Raw genomic sequence first — 14,220 nt, 5'->3', positions numbered from 1 at the left:
TGATTTATTTTTGTGTTTTTTTAATTATTTTTTATTGTCATTTTTGTTTGTTTTTTATATATTTTTTTATATTATTTTGGGGGTGAGGGGTGGGGGGTGCGTGATATGGACTTGCCTTTTGGCCAGAGATCTTACCTTATCTCTTTAGTCCAGTCCGGTGTGGATGTAATTAATCTTGTGTTATTTGTGATTTTAGGTCCATTTTTGTTTTTATTTATTTGGCCCTATTTTAGATTACGTTGGTTAGGGTATTTATTATATATATACTTTTTTATTTGTTTATTATTAGTATTATTTTTTAATTAGGTTATTTGTACAATGTTTATTTTTCCAGCTAAGTTTATTTTGATGAGACCGGCGTCCTTGCCGAGTAATCGGGTTCTAGGACTTTTCAAGGACATCCGGTCTTTCTTATTCCATAAGTTTAGGTTTATTAATCTGTTTTAGTTATTTCTATTTTCAGGTTGATTATTTATATAGTGTTAACTTTCTGGCTACTTCTATTTTGATTAGGACATTTGTCCTTGCCGAATGCTCGGGTCATTAAGACTTTTCAAGGATATCTAGTCTTTTTTATTTAAATTTTTTTGTTTTTTCTCCCTAGGTTTAGATATATTAGCCTGTTTCCTAGTTGTGTTAGTTTTGATTTCTTTGTTTTGTGTGTTTGAATGTCCAATAATTTCTATTTTGTTTTGTTAAATTTTATCATATTTGTCAATTTGTTTTAGGTACCATATTATATTTTTGTATGTATTTTCAATATTTTTGTTATGTATCTTATTTAACATGTTTGGGTATGTTGTAGGTGATCCTAGTTTATGTTGTTTGTTGTGGAAGTTATTTCGTTGACTGCGATATTTGGGGCAGGTGTTGAAAACATGGTCCAATGTTTCTATTCTTGGACAATGGGGACAGTTTATGTTTTGGTTTGTTTCTTTGGTGAGGTACTTTCCAAAGCTGCTTTTAAGTAAAGTTTTTCTTGTTTTTAATCTGTTGATAACACGGAGGTCAGTGCTGTTTATGTCTTTAGATGTTATGATGGTTCTGCCGACCTCTTTTTGCAGTTGGAATAGTTGTCTGCCCTTGTTGGTATTTTCCCAGAGTTGTTGCCATTTGTTGTTTATTATAGTTTTTATTTGGCTGTATATCTCTTGTACACTATAGTCAAGATGTGTTACTGAGGTGTTCATAAGGTTTAGATTTGCTTGTTGGTCTGCTTTGTCGTTTCCTATTAGATGCATATGCGATGGTACCCATAAAAATTCCACACTGTGTTGTTTTCCTTCAATCTCTCGAATGGACATTTGTGTTTCTTCCAGCATGTTACCTCTACCTTTTGTTGTACCAGTCTCTCTGGATTTTAATACGCTTAGAGAGTCTGTTATGATAACATATTGTTTATGTGGTTGAGTTTTTATCCATTGGAGTGCCTTGTTTATCGCCCAAAATTCTGCTGTATTGATGGAGCATGCATCCGAGAGTCTGTCTCCGAGTGTTATCCTGCTTTCGGGTATTATTATTGCTGCTGCCGTTCTCTTTAGTTCTTGGGATTTGGAACCATCAAGAAACCATCACATTATCAATATACATCCACAATAATTTGACAAAACTACCATGTGCTAAGGCATAAGCAAATAAAACTAAAACATCTGGACGCTCCACACATTATCTATAATGAGGGAGAACTCCAATACCACGAATGTGAACACATCATGTGCTACGGCACAATTAATTTAAAACTTAAATAGGATGTTTTCCATCACGTCCGCGTGATGGATGATTTCAAACCCTTTTTGTACAACATGAGTATCCAAAGCCCACCCCGTATGCTAAGGCATATATTTTCTACAGACACACAACACATACGCATATACAAAACAAACAGGTAGACACCTTATTATTTTATAAAGGCTTTTTTTTAGATAAGGATAAATAAGGACTAAAACTCTCATGAATTTGACGTAAAAGGCTGTCCAGACACAAACAACAACACCAAAAGCACCAAATACTTACACACATGGACGTTTGACTCTGGCAGAGTCACTGAATACAACAACAAACTATAGGGAAAGGGAAGAAATGTATTCAATAGCCGTACCTAGCTCATGGAGTAATAGTACAACCCTAAATCTAAGCTACTATGATGGAAATCAGGTCCATTGTAAGCACTGACATAGGGAAAATAGTACATCATGTAGCTATATGGGATAAGAAAACTGAATAACTTGATAGAAAAAAAATAAAGCAACCCTGCAAAAACTTTACCGCATTATTGTTTTTACACAATGATACTTACACACAAACGGGAGGACAGAGGAAACAAACACCAAAAAACACTTTAAAAAACAGGATGTCACTTCTAAGTTCTAACCAGCCATATATGCTGGTATGGAGCTAAGAGGTGTCAACAAAGCGGTATCTCAGAGGTAGCATTTATAAATAATATGAAAGCATCAAAGGATTTCCGAATGGTTCGATGATTCGCGAGGTTGATTTGTGTTCGCCACCTCACTATGTATGCATCGTGTGCTTAAGAGATGACTGGCTCATTGGTGTAAAAACAAATATTGTGTCGAATAATGTTGTTTGAGTGACATAGCTCCATAAAATAACAAATTTATTCACGTTAATCATAAGGGAATGTTTCCTTGTAAGACTACAAAAGCAGACTTATCGACTTATTAATGTTTACTCCCCTAATTATTGTCAGCATGTCCTTGTTTTGTAATTTCATGGTGCTTGGTTTTTAATCTTGTCGTTATATATGTTTTTATGTGTTATCTAATATTGTAAAGCGCTTAGAGCTTATAAATATTAGGAGCTCGACTAAATCCGCATTATTATTATTATTATTAGTAGTAGTAGTAGTAGTAGTAGTAGTATCACGATTGTGTTTTATTTGGAAACAAGGACATATTTGTTTATCTTGGTCGAAAATTAAAAGTAGAGTCTTCTACTTTATTTACAGTATCATAACGGTCTGACTAGAAAGCAAATTGATTGTTATGTTCGACGTGGATGTATTGTAATCACGAGTATTGACTGTATAGAAAGTACATGCATCCATATTCACAGACCTTGTTACGTCAACGTCAGTGCATAATAGGGGTATATGGCGATATACTGATAATATTTTACTCTGAAGCGGCATATTGGCAGGAAAAAATTATTTTCAAAAATCCTTTCTTCTGCTGAGATTATTTTAATTATGCAATGTGCATACCATTTGTAGTAAATACAAGTTAACATTGATGTTTCTCTTTAGAAGTCATATTCGTTCATAACCGTGGTTATTATTTGTTACAGATTTCATAATCTTTCGTTCCGAGCAGATTCAATTAATTCAATTAAATAGTTCATTGATATAAACATGCTAAACTCGATTGAGAACCCAATAAATGCGATACATTCAACCTTAAACAGACACTCAGAAAAGTAAATCAATAAAAGAAGATAGGCAAATAATGAAATACAGTCAAGATAATACTCTATCTCTTAAACAAATTTAGTTGATATATTTGTTTTTGACACGAAGTTACCAATTGAATGCGCGTTTACGTGGTTGGAATATAAAAATAGGTGCGGATAATCAATAAGGGTGAAGTCATTTCGAGGTGCAGTGAAGCATTTACGCATTTACTTGTTTTCCCAATAAAACTATATATTTTCTGTCTGGATTTCAACATGAAGCATGCGCGTGATACAATGCACTAACTCCGAATTGTTACGAGGAAGAAAACTTCCGCTGCAGTAAGAGCTGACACTTGTGTTTTTCTTTCATCTGTCGCTGACTTGAAAATCTATTGAGGTAAGTATATCTTCTCGCTTTATATATCTTTATCTCTCTCTCTCTCTCTCTCTCTATATATATATATATATATATATATATCACACGATCATCCCAGTGTTCACGCTTATTTTGGTCTGACAGCATCGCAGAAAATGCATGTGATTTTTAAGGCAATTTTTCTATTATTTCTATTCTTTCTTCCAGTTTTTAATTTCTTGCTTATAGTTATCCCGTCATTCAGATAGTGTTTGTTTCGTGGATGTAAGTTATTTCTTTCCCCCGTCACAGTTCTTAGCTGGAAACATTGGAAATATTGTTTGGGTATTCTCTCTCTCTCTCTCTCTCTCTCTCTCTCTCTCTCTCGTTTTCTGCTTAAAGTTCTTTTACGTGCGGTTAGGACAGTACCTGAATTGGGACCGCTCCGCTGGTCTAATGGTTAGAGTGTCCGCCTCAGATGCGGGAGGTCGTTGATTCGAACCCCTGCCGAGTCATACCAAAGACTTATAAAAAATGACACTAACAGCTGCCTCGCTAGGTGATCGGCATTAAGAGGTTAGTGTTAGGACTGGTTGGTCTGGTGTCAGGATAATGTGAGTGGGTGGGACATCATGATATATGTCTGCGGAATGACGTCCCAGTGCTAGATATCACTAACTGTCACAATGCAGATATCATATCGATATGACTGAAAAAAAATTAAAGTGTTATGAGTCTATGCTCTTAACATAAGTAACAAAAATAGAGAACTCAATAAGCTTTGTAAAATTTAACAAATAATTTATTTCCCTAGACTACAAATTGAAAAATGAGAAGAAAAAAGAACTTACGGTATTGCGAATTTTCCCAAATTGTAATCCAAGAATTAAAAAAACACAAGTCCTACCAATGAAAGATTCTAAGTGACTCTCAGTTCAAATCCCGATGAAATTCAAGATGGAAGGCGATGACATAAGTAATAGTCAGCGTTCTAATGATGTGTCAACAGTCTCTTGTTGAATCACAGAAAATAGTATTCCAGTTTTTAATTCTGTATAAAGCCAATAAATATCTTTGTCCAAGAATTATACCAGAGCACTATTGTATTTCCAGGGAAAATAATCACTTGAATTCAATAATTTAAAGAGAAAAAAATTCAGCCCATACTGGTCACAACTTAACGTGTCAGATGGTAAAACACGACCGATATAATTTTTATTATAACATCAGTTTTACGGCTACTTAAGACCCTAACAGATTCCCGGATGAGGGTCAAAAGTTCATCCTTCTTGAAAAAATAGAAGTTTGTTTACCAGTTGACACGTGTTTCAAATCACGTAGTCCCGGTATGACCTTGACTCAACTTAATGATTCTTACTCTGAGAAAGAATTAAAAACATAAATTAAAAAACACACGTTGTTTACCAAAACTGTCACTGATTAAGGTAAGCAACTATATACAATATTTCTATTATAGGTATCAATGGAAAAGAAATAGAAAAACATAATTTAAAAAGTCAATCCGGTCAAACAGAACTAAACTCAGTACTGGATAAAATCAAGTCCAGTAAACAATTTTTCATTACAATAACAAGTAATGGAATAAAAATATTTTAAAACTAAATGTCAAACTATATATATATATATATATATATATATATATATATATATATATATATATATATATATATATATATATATATATATATATATATATATATATATATATAATAAAGGCTACATTAAAAATCCAAATCACACAAACACACTTACCTGAATTGGAGAATGTGTTGTCTAACCCCAAAGATTCATTTTTAGAGCAATAAAATATGACCAATCCATAAGATATTTCGCATACAATAATCGGAATAAAGCCGTCGTTTAGCACAATAAACAATGCGAGTACGAAACATAATTTACCTGTAATGTATACATCAATACAATAATCTCATGTCATTAAAAGTTATAAATTATCATTTACATATCTTGATTGATAGCAGTTCATAAAAGTTAAATTGGTTAATACTGAATAAAGTATATACATTACTTTATGAAGAGTACCGGATTTGGTATATAATTTATACAACGTGATATTTCTCATCTGAAAAGCTTTATAAACGAAAATATTTAAGATATTCAAATTCCAAACAAGACAGATTAGAACTAGAAACTAAAGTGGCAGATAACGGGATGTCACAATATATATAGTTTGTATACATTTTTATAAGGACCATCTTGGCGATAACCTTTAATGCTACTTACGTTTATCCTCTCAACATAAAGGCATTTTTATTAGTAGTAGTACTAAAAGTAGTAGTAGTAGTATACAGACCCGGCCCTGGGATGTGAGGGGGCCCAAGGCAGTAAAAGCGATAAACGGGGCCTCAAGCAAGAAAATGGCATTGCGGAGTTGATTTCCTAAGAGCTTGGGGCCCAAAGCGGTTGCCTCGTTCCTCTTGCCCTGGGGCTGTACTTGGTAGTATAAGCTATATGACTATATGCAGGCTTAGGTAAACTGTCTTAGCGTTTAACTCACATGCAAGTTGTTTTTGTTTTGTTGGCTGTGGCTGTTTTTGCATACATTCACACCTGAAATCACGGGACTTGGTTACTGAATTCATCTTGATGAATACATCAACCTAATTACAAATGTAGGTCACTGTGATCGATATTTCACGCTTCACGGACTGAGTTTATTTTGTGTTGTCACTGTTCATGCTTGAATCATCAAACTAGATGACTGTATACATCTCCGTGTAATAAAAGATCACTGTGTCTTACATCTCACGTCTTAAAGGCTTATAGTATGTCTGTGTTTAGCTAATGACCTAATAGGGTTTCTGCGTGCTGTGTACATAACATCCTACATACAAAACATGAAATTTGGTGACGTGTATGTTATACCTCATAGTAATAGTAAAGTGTAATTGTGATCCCGTGTTTGTGTTTTCGTAATATTCTTATTATTCGTCCTTCCCTCTGGGGAGCTCTGGTACGATCCGTGTTACCTCGCGTTAGCCACGTAGCTTTGGTACCATCATTTACTCCTTAATAGACAGGACGATCCCTATCCCTCTGTATTAATGCGTTTTTGTTCCTAAATTTGTTAGCTTATGTTATTTCTTCTGAGGTATTGGTTCTTTTGGTTAATGTGCCTATTTATTTATCCCATAATTATGTCTTTGTGGTGATACAAAAGAGATAAAATAGAATAGAATAATGTAGGTTTTGATTTTTTTTAATTATTAAAACTTAAAACATATCTTGCTTATTTTATTTTATAATTGTGTTAATATGTGATTAAATCTGTATATGTTCTCTTATCAATAATATCAATAATATCATGTGTGTATAATAAATTTTTAGCTGCTGAAATTTGGTGCGGAGACATTTCTAGATGAACTATACTCCCTCGTGGCAGTATTAGACTATTATAACCCATATTTTACGCTTCACTGACTGAGGTTACATTTTGTTTTGGTCATTATTTATCGGTCGATAATCGTGCTAGTATAATGATATCGATAGTTACACGTTAGTACTACAGCCGTACAACAAAAGAAGCTCATCGTGACCAATACTGTATCTTTTACTTGTATTTTATCCCTTAACAACTATGATGTAATCCCTCGCCCACCAACATCCCACTTCAGACGTGTCTGCCATGAAATGTCAACCTCTCGCTTCCCTCTTCCCTCCCCTTTGCAACCTCCATTACATGGAAAGGTGGACGATAGTGTGTATCATGGCGCGATGAGCAGTCATTTCACACAGGCCTTGCTTTAAATACATAAAACATAATATGCATGCACTGCACATAGATAATTACAAATATTTAAAAACACACCTACTGTACAACTCATGTCCATGTCATCAAGGCGTTTGTAAAGTTTGTGTTGAAATCGAGGTCAATACATTAGCAGCCGACTGAACAAGACTCGACAGTCTATGCAGTAGCGTCACTAGGGTTGGCGTCACCCAGTGCGGCAACCCATGGTGTTACCTCCATGGACCTCCTTCCGTAACAGACCATACAGAATTCGTAGAAAATTGTATAGACAGTCATTTTGGTGTCACCCCGCTCTGTGTCACCCAGCGAGGTCCGCACACCCACCCACACCCCCGTGACGCCATTGAATCTATGAATAAATAATAATGCTACTCTGAGCAAACAACTATTAAGGTTTGTGTATGTCCAGTGAATACAGATTATGTTTTTTGTATTGTGGGCACCATGACTTAATCTGATCACCGCAAGAACTACCAGTTATAAATCAAAGCACAACATATTTCAACGAGACCTTGAAACGACCTTACCAAATGAACAGCAGAGCTCGTGTCCAGACGTCATCACAACGTAGTGATCAATTATATAAACCCTAGTTGTCACAGGTGTTACGGGTGAGTAAGCTCACGTTTACAACAAATAGGTTGGGGTGGGGCCGTCAATGAAAGCATGACTATGAATGTGCTGGACCAAAAAGGTTATAACATATAAAGCCTTTTAAAAATTTCGGCACTAAAGGGGGTCACCTTTAAGGTCGCCAGCCCAAAATGGCTGAAGAGCGGTTGGGTGTCCACAAAAAAAATGTTGGGGGTGGGGGGCGTCAACGCAAAAATGAATATGAATATTCTGGATAGAGTCAATTTTGATGAAGTTTGGAAAACTATAAAAAAAAACATTTTTTATTCGAGGCAATTGAATAAATAAGCTACCTCTTTGCATGTATAATACTACAGTCTTGGTACTTCTATCAGTTAGTAAGAAATACAGTGTATAGTTTCGGTTGTGCTCATTTGAATTAATATGGCATACACGTTACAATAGTACCTGTGTAACTGTACATTCGCTGCATCTATGTTTTGCCATGCTTCAGTAAATACAATCCAGAATGCCTTGTCCTCAGAATAGACAAACATACCCATGGAAGGTGAACTTCCAGTCCCGTTGGTAGTAGCTCCAGTATACAACATGTAGCCACTAAACAATGGCATAATTTGCTTTTATAAGATAGTGGATATTTCGAATGTCCAGCGCATACAACGCTTCAATGACAAGATGACTGCATATGGGGCCATCCATTTGATTTTATACTGATAAATGTGAACAAAATGGTTTTCGTCCACCAGTGCCCCGGGATAAATAATGAACAACTTCAGTTTGTGATGCAAGTCCATACGAGTCTAAATATAAGCTATGCTGATGAGTTACCACGTATGCGACCCAGTGAGTGACAGGGCTTGTTGACAAATCCAGACTTATGGTGCTACTTTCACGTGTGTATAGCACCACCGATGCAAGTTCAACTTGCATAAAAAACATCATGAAAATATTTGATTTAGTCATCGCTAGCAAATCAAAATTGATCAACGGACGGGTCAACGGAGCGATCTTATGCGACCTGGTATTCGAAGGCCTCGTCATTTCTTATACAGCCACTCGAGGCTCCGCCTTCAACCCCCTTTTCCAAAGCCATTTCCGATGCAGTTCCGACAGCACCTAACGATGCAACTTTTGCAACCTCAGGAGTCGATTCTACTGTTGTTGTTGTTGTGGGGTTTAACGCCATTTTTCAGCACACGATAGGCTATGCATGGCGGCCAGTATTAATGGTGGAGAAAGAACCCGGGAAAATCCCCGGAAGAACCGCCGACCCACGAGAAGCTACTGGCAAGCTTTCACACATACCCACATTGGCCGAATCCTAGACTCGAACCCACGCAGACAGAGGTGAGATGGCAGTGATCCGTAACGGAGAGCGCTTTAGACCACTCGGCCACTCGGGGCCCCCGGAGTCGATGCTGCAAACAATGCTGTGATCACTGCAATGCATAGAAATATTCCACCAGTCTTTTGCATTTGTGTCACCTCTAACTTGGATAATTTTAATGTTACTGAAGTCTTTTTGTGTTTGGCCGCATTAAGCTGTGCGAGCTGTGTTTGGATCAACCACACAGGTACATTTCCAGTTGATTTTGCCGGAGAGAGTGTGACCCCACAATTGTTTCTGATTCAGTGTTTTATTTTCGCAAGTTGATTTTGAGTAAGACCGATCTTCACTTCGCGATAAAGGAATTATTTAAATACCTAACACGTTCAATTATGGATTTTATGAATTTTCCATCATAGTACCGATAGCCACCACCAGCATTACCTACACGTGCAAGAAAATAAAATACATGTCCGCAACGGATTGTCGGAACAACTCCAAGTGTTCCATTGAAAGTAAAAACGTCGGGTACAGTATCATGAAGTCATGTTGGGAACACTGCAAGCCTGTGTAAATGTTTTGATGCCGGTCCATATACGACCACAAATTGTGATATGCACGTTCAGTATGACTGGTTGTAAATTAAAGCTGAATTTCTTCAGAAGTTTCTTGATGACCGTTTAACCGCAACCAGACCTCAGTTACATTCTAAGTCGTCAAATATCATTTTGCTGTGAGCTTGTACATTGTTTCAATTTGTAAGTTGAAACGCCATAAACATGTTATGGTGGAGTAAGACCGTGTTAGGTACTAATATGCTAAGTGAATTGTCCCACAATAGCGATTGATGAGTGAACGTCTGTGGTATGCGCTAGTGAAGTGGTTCCCGACTGCATAAGCAATCACAAAATTGAACCTGTAGAAAGTGAAGGTGGTAACACATACATCTACACTGTTAATGTTTCTAATACAGCTCTACCATCATCAGCAGCCGCACCACGCCAAATTGCATCGTTAGAGTTGTTCTTGCGGGTTAATGTGATTGTATTTGGCTCCAGAAATAACCTTTGCGAACATCTCTACTAAAATCGAATATATGACTGATTTACGCACGGAACTCGTAACGAGGCTCCACGACGTTGCCCTTGGCGCTGAGCAAATTCGCCATTGAAAGTGCATCTAGGGCACACAACAGTTTGTACATCTGCATCATTAGCAACGTTGGTGTGTGTTTTAGGTCGACTGATTCAACATTGTTGACAGGCCGCGTTGTCAGATGTATCCTTGATAAAACATTGTTGGATCAGCGGTTCTCGTGTAATCATCGCCATGTCTAGCAAGTCCAATGATAGTCGTGTCAATGTTATCCAAAACTGATTCGAGTTCCTTTCCATCAATGGACTAAAGTACACTGTCAAACAACACTACGATGTCATCGTCAATAAATACCGCCGTAGGATTGGCGGGTGAATCGGTATCGTCATTCAGTACAAGTCTTCCCTCAATTTCTAAGAATGTCTCACATGGAAGGAAAATCCTTGATGTGTATTGCACTTGCAATTCTATTTTTAAGTGATTGGAATCCCCGGTTGGATACGAGTAATACTGAAAATATCTCTTGCTTTGACCCACTTGCACCGGCGCTCCCATATCAAATGCTGGATCAAATACCTCTTTGAACTGTGCCATTACAAAAACTTCTAGTTTCCACTTATACCTTATTGATTTTCTTTTATACCACTTCGTGACAGCTTGCAGCTAGCCCCATTGCCACATTTACACTCGCTGAATCTGACAATCGCTGAAAAGCGCCCACGTTAATGACTTTACTTACTGCAAGCGGCATTGATTCTGTCGAAAGTAATGTAACTGGAATTTTGTTAATGGTGCTCGTGTTATTAATTGCCGTATTCGATCTCTAAGCGACTAAACTGCCAGCGAGCACTTTGGTTTCAATCGATCCACAGCGGAACTTTCAACAGCTCGCATTGCAGCCTGCTTAGCAATGGGCTCAGCGCATGATCATAAGGCTGCGAGTGCTTTTGGTGCATTCGCAAATAATCCACGAACACCATGACCGAGCCCATTCCGTAATGTGTCATATACACGGCTTTTCTAGCGTTAATTACACGAACAGGTTTCACACGTCCGTGTTCGACTGTCATTTTTGTTATTATTGAATGTCAGATCGATCTCTAATGTGCAGTTGTATCGATAATCTTTCGCAGATTAACAACGTGATCGTCTTGATCTACATGGGAAAAACGAATATGTGTCAGCCAGTTATTATGACATGGAAGTTAAACAGGTGCTGTGGGTGTAATCGATATCAAGTCACCTGATTTCACGGTTGGTAAAAATCCAAACAGTATATAATCTTGTACAACTACGCCTGCTGTTTCAGACCTACTTTTATTGCTACTACTGCCAAAGTCACAAGTTACAATTGATTTGCATTGTTGAAGTAATTCTTAATATGCCAGGCTCACTAACTTGTCCAAAGTCAAATCCAGAAACTGTAACGAATCAATAAACTGCATTTGGCCCAGCCGGAACGTCTTGTATTTGTCCATGTTGTTGGGATCACACTAGTCGGTAACGGTGATGTCGTGACTACTGCTTTCATGATCAAGTGACCATCGTACCCACTCAAGTTGTAAAACATTCCAGGGATTTTAGTTTTGTTAGGGTAAATTCGCAGTTGAAAATTACACGCGTTGTGCATCGCCTCTGTACGCACCAGAATGTATCAGTAATCATAAACTTTAGCATCGCTCGAAGTAAAAGTTTTTTCATAAATCCAGCAGTGAGTGTTTGCTGAAACCTCACGGATATTATCATCCGTCATAATTGCGTCTGGCGGTAAGCGAGCAGCCGTCGATTCCATTTCGCTATGCCTTCGATCGAATTAAGAAACACCTCTGGGTATGATAAAGAACTGGTGGTTCTGTGTTTCAGTCACATCGTACTACTGTCTAACAGAACCCGCATATAATTTATGCAGCGACTTACACTGTCCGATCGATATCAGGCGCATTTACATCTACTAAAAATCCTAGCAATCAAAATATGTGTTGATAAGAAAGTACTCTGCCGCTCAAGTAGCGATATCAGATGGGAGACGATGTTTTAGTTCATCCTCAGCATGAAGACGGTGTTATTCAAACGTGTCTAGTACCACAGGGGTGTCCGCTTTTCTTGCCCTTCTTGTTATTCAGATAGTATGTTCACGTGCAAATTGCTTTAGTTGTTTAACCGTTGCTTTACCGTTGTTTTGTTGTTGCTGTTTCAGTGGCAAACAATGGTGGCAATAATTTTAGATTCAGTACAAATATGGGTCTCAGTAATTTAAACATGTCAGACTTTCTCATACGACTTGGTATGTACATTCCATGTTGCAAGGCGAACTGTTTTAGCTGTTACACAGTAGGTATGTTTATACTAAGGGGAGGCTTAAGAGTCTTTCTATTTGAGAAATTTTATCGATGACTTGTTTTATTTTAGGTACTTTGTCAGTATCATAAATTGCGATCGCTTCCATCCTGGTTATTGTTTCATTTATTTTTGTTGTTATGGTATCCGATTGTGCTTGGGCAACGATAGGCGTTTGTGGTTATGATTTATTTTTACGCGCTTTATAGTATTATCGAATAGATCCACGAGGCTGGTAGCGGTCATTACATGATTTTACCCATTCGGGCAATCCATTGTTGCATTTAAAGTTAACCATCATGTCAGAGTAAAAGTTACATGTTTCGATAATAATACACGACCATTCTTTATCAGTCTTAAATAGTTTGATTCTATTGGACGAATAGATCACTTTGTACTCAAAATATTGCATTAACCACTTCTGTAGCTTTAGCATCATGAAACCACGGAGAAATGGTTTGGCTAAATTTATTTTCTTATTGCACGCTATGAATTGAGCAACATGACATACCTTTGTCTCCAACAATACCACCGAAGGTATTGCCCTGTACATCGATAGGTTTTGATCCAGTGTCCCTCTGAATCAGCTAAATGTCGCCTAACGGTTTAAAGAGAGCAACAACAACAAAAAAATGTACTTTTACTTTCCTTGCAAATTTCCATCTGATCAAGTTATATCTTTTCAGTATATATCCATCGAGTGTCTTTAATTCACCCGTGTTCTAGTCATACCTGTATGTACTCGCTTATAAGTCGAATCTAACTGCAGAAGATAAAGATCCTCATCTGTCGTACGATAGTGAGCATGTAAATTAGGGTCTTTTTCGTTTGTTCTACTAATTACTCCTAATAAACTGCACAGACCTAGAATTGCCGGCGCATTATGAGACGTCAGATCTGGTCTGTGCAGTCTGAGGTTGGATTCTGTCTTATAAACCAGTATATACAGTAAATACAGGAAGCAGATCGTATCCTGAGTACCAATTTCATGCGCAAGAATTTTGGGTTGTTTGCCACCCACTCCAACACAATGGCGAAATCGATCCGCCTTATACATCCGATGGGGTTTTTTTTCTGGATTGACAAAGGTTGCTATAATTGTTGCAGGTACAGATGGTCAAACGTGGTGCGTCACGGCGAAATTTGGGCGCGTCATTAGAACGCATATATAACACAAACTGAGCGTCCTCTAACAACGTTCAGGCTTACTTGAGGCGGGACCTTGGGTCATTGAGAGTCCTGAAGTTGATACATTTTATAGTCATCACCTGATGATCCCCATAGTGACCAAACAATTTCCTCCCACAATCT

General features: G+C 37.4%; 1 long non-coding RNA gene across 1 annotated transcript in view; it reads left to right on the top strand.

Moving 5' to 3' along the window:
• The first annotated feature begins 3,653 nt into the window (after positions 1–3,653).
• The window catches only part of LOC149782722 (uncharacterized), an 18,727-nt gene continuing 8,160 nt past the window's right edge, over positions 3,654–14,220 (top strand). The window contains exon 1 of the long non-coding RNA XR_016414428.1: positions 3,654–3,808. This is a non-coding gene — a long non-coding RNA (uncharacterized LOC149782722). The remainder of the gene's footprint in view (positions 3,809–14,220) is intronic.

This window comes from Sinohyriopsis cumingii, chromosome 15, assembly GCF_028554795.1.
Source record: "Sinohyriopsis cumingii isolate HCF-2022 chromosome 15, ASM2855479v2, whole genome shotgun sequence".
Classification (NCBI taxonomy): Eukaryota; Metazoa; Mollusca; class Bivalvia; order Unionida; family Unionidae; genus Sinohyriopsis; species Sinohyriopsis cumingii.
The sequence above is the reverse complement of the archived record's forward strand: the minus strand, read 5'-3'. Positions and strand labels throughout refer to the sequence as shown.